Source organism: Mus caroli, unplaced genomic scaffold (assembly GCF_978045245.1).
Source record: "Mus caroli unplaced genomic scaffold, Mus_caroli_1 scaffold_10, whole genome shotgun sequence".
Taxonomy (NCBI): domain Eukaryota; kingdom Metazoa; phylum Chordata; class Mammalia; order Rodentia; family Muridae; genus Mus; species Mus caroli.
Window position 1 is genome coordinate 5,850,001 of NW_028227265.1, and position 2,500 is coordinate 5,852,500.

At 65.0% G+C, this 2,500-nt stretch overlaps 1 pseudogene; it reads left to right on the forward strand.

Annotated features, from left to right (window-relative positions):
* Positions 1 to 981: 981 nt before the first annotated feature.
* Positions 982 to 1,106, forward strand: LOC147002300 (5S ribosomal RNA; annotated as a pseudogene).
* Positions 1,107 to 2,500: the final 1,394 nt, after the last annotated feature.

Below are 2,500 nucleotides of genomic sequence, written 5' to 3' on the forward strand. Positions count from 1 at the left end.
AGTGTGTGAGTGGTGTGAGTGTGTGTTTCCCGTGCGTGGGCGTGTCTGCGTGTGTCTGTGTGCTGCCTGCTCCGTCTAGCCAGCCGGTCCTCCTTTTTTGTCCGGGTGCACAAGCCGCAGTGCCCTGACACGTGTCTGCTTCCGTGGGCCCATGGGTGGGTAGGGGGCACGTTTGTGTGCCTGTCCGGGTGTGGTGTGTGCTTGCGCTCTGGAGGCAGTGCACGGGCAGTGCAGTGCGTGCCTCTTGGGCTAGCCTGTGCCGCTGGGTGTGGCTGTGCGTGTCCCAGTGTCCCAGGTGGGCTGGGATGCCATCCATCCATCCATCCATCCATCCATCCATCCATCCATCCATCCACAGTGGGTTTACTTCCCTTGCGTGCCCGGGCTGAGGGGCCCAGTCCTGGGCACAGACTGGGACCGTGGGTGGGTAGGTGGGTGGACCAGTCGGCGAGGTGGGGCGGAACGTCCGAGGTCCAGGGTGGGTCAGGATTTGAGAAGCTGGGAGGGACCTCGGGTGGGTGGAAGGGGAAGTCCCGGGTGGGTGAGGGCGCTGTTGCACGAAGCCCGTGGAACCGTCCAGGAGGGGAGGGAGGGGAGAAGAAGCGAGGAGGGGAGATGTGTGTGCGGCCAAGGCTGGCACTCACTGGCTGGGCCCGTGGTGCCTCGAGGGCAGGCAGAGGGGGGCTGGTGGGGGCTCTGGGGGAGGTTGTGGGCAGCGTGAGGCAGGCAGCGGGAAGCGAGGAGGCACCGTGGGCTGGGGCGTGTCGTGTGGGTGGGGCTCGGGCCGGGCGTGTCGTGTCATGTCGTGTCGTGTCGGTGTGTGGTGTGTGTCTGTGGGCTGTGCGCTGGGCTCTGGTCTCAGGGCTCGTGTGAGCTCGTCGTCGTCGTGGGGCGTCGGGCATCGGGCGTCGGGCGGGCGAGTGAGCGAAGGAGCGAGCGCGCGCAGCAGGCTCTTGGGGCTTGTCGGCGCCACCCGCCCTCGTCTACAGCCATACCACCCTGAACGCAGAAGTCAGGAGTCTCGTCTGATCTCGGAAGCTAAGCAGGGTCGGGCCTGGTTAGTACTTGGATGGGAGACCGCCTGGGAATACCGGGTGCTGTAGGCTTTTTGGACTCCCCTCTGTCTCTCTCTCCCTTTTGGCCACGGACACGGCCGCCCGGCGACCCAGGCTCAGGCCAGGCCCATCCACACCCCACACCCCCCAAGGAGCCCACCCTCGTCCTCTCACAGGAGGCTCCCGGAGCCCTAAGGCAGGGCACACCATGCTGGCCACCCCAGCACCACCCTGCTGAGCTAGCTAGCTAGCTAGCTAGCAAGGGCACACGGGACACGGGACACCGGATGGGAGAGCCTCTCTCCATTTGCACCGAGCCCAGGCTGGCCTGAACACTCCACCCTCATCCAACACCGCACTTGCCTCCCACCTTGTGTGAGTGGTAGTGTGTGTGTGTGTCTGTGTGTCTGTGTGCGAGAGAGTTGTATGTGTTTTGCCCCTCCTGACTTCTGCTAATTCACCTGGGTCCCAGTGTGTGGGTCTGTGTGTGTGTCTGTGTGTAAGCTGAGGACCGACCCTCCGTGCTTGCTTGCTCAATCAGCCAGTACACACGTGTGTGTGTGTGTGTGTGTGTGTGTGTGTGTGTGTTTGCCTGAGGGTAGGGGCAGGTGGGCCAGACTGCGAGTGTGTGAGTGGTGTGAGTGTGTGTTTCCCGTGCGTGGGCGTGTCTGCGTGTGTCTGTGTGCTGCCTGCTCCGTCTAGCCAGCCGGTCCTCCTTTTTTGTCCGGGTGCACAAGCCGCAGTGCCCTGACACGTGTCTGCTTCCGTGGGCCCATGGGTGGGTAGGGGGCACGTTTGTGTGCCTGTCCGGGTGTGGTGTGTGCTTGCGCTCTGGAGGCAGTGCACGGGCAGTGCAGTGCGTGCCTCTTGGGCTAGCCTGTGCCGCTGGGTGTGGCTGTGCGTGTCCCAGTGTCCCAGGTGGGCTGGGATGCCATCCATCCATCCATCCATCCATCCATCCATCCATCCATCCATCCACAGTGGGTTTACTTCCCTTGCGTGCCCGGGCTGAGGGGCCCAGTCCTGGGCACAGACAGGGACGGTGGGTGGGTAGGTGGGTGGACCAGTCGGCGAGGTGGGGCGGAACGTCCGAGGTCCAGGGTGGGTCAGGATTTGAGAAGCTGGGAGGGACCTCGGGTGGGTGGAAGGGGAAGTCCCGGGTGGGTGAGGGCGCTGTTGCACGAAGCCCGTGGAACCGTCCAGGAAGGGAGGGAGGGGAGAAGAAGCGAGGAGGGGAGATGTGTGTGCGGCCAAGGCTGGCACTCACTGGCTGGGCCCGTGGTGCCTCGAGGGCAGGCAGAGGGGGGCTGGTGGGGGCTCTGGGGGAGGTTGTGGGCAGCGTGAGGCAGGCAGCGGGAAGCGAGGAGGCACCGTGGGCTGGGGCGTGTCGTGTGGGTGGGGCTCGGGCCGGGCGTGTCGTGTCGTGTCGTGTCGGTGTGTGGTGT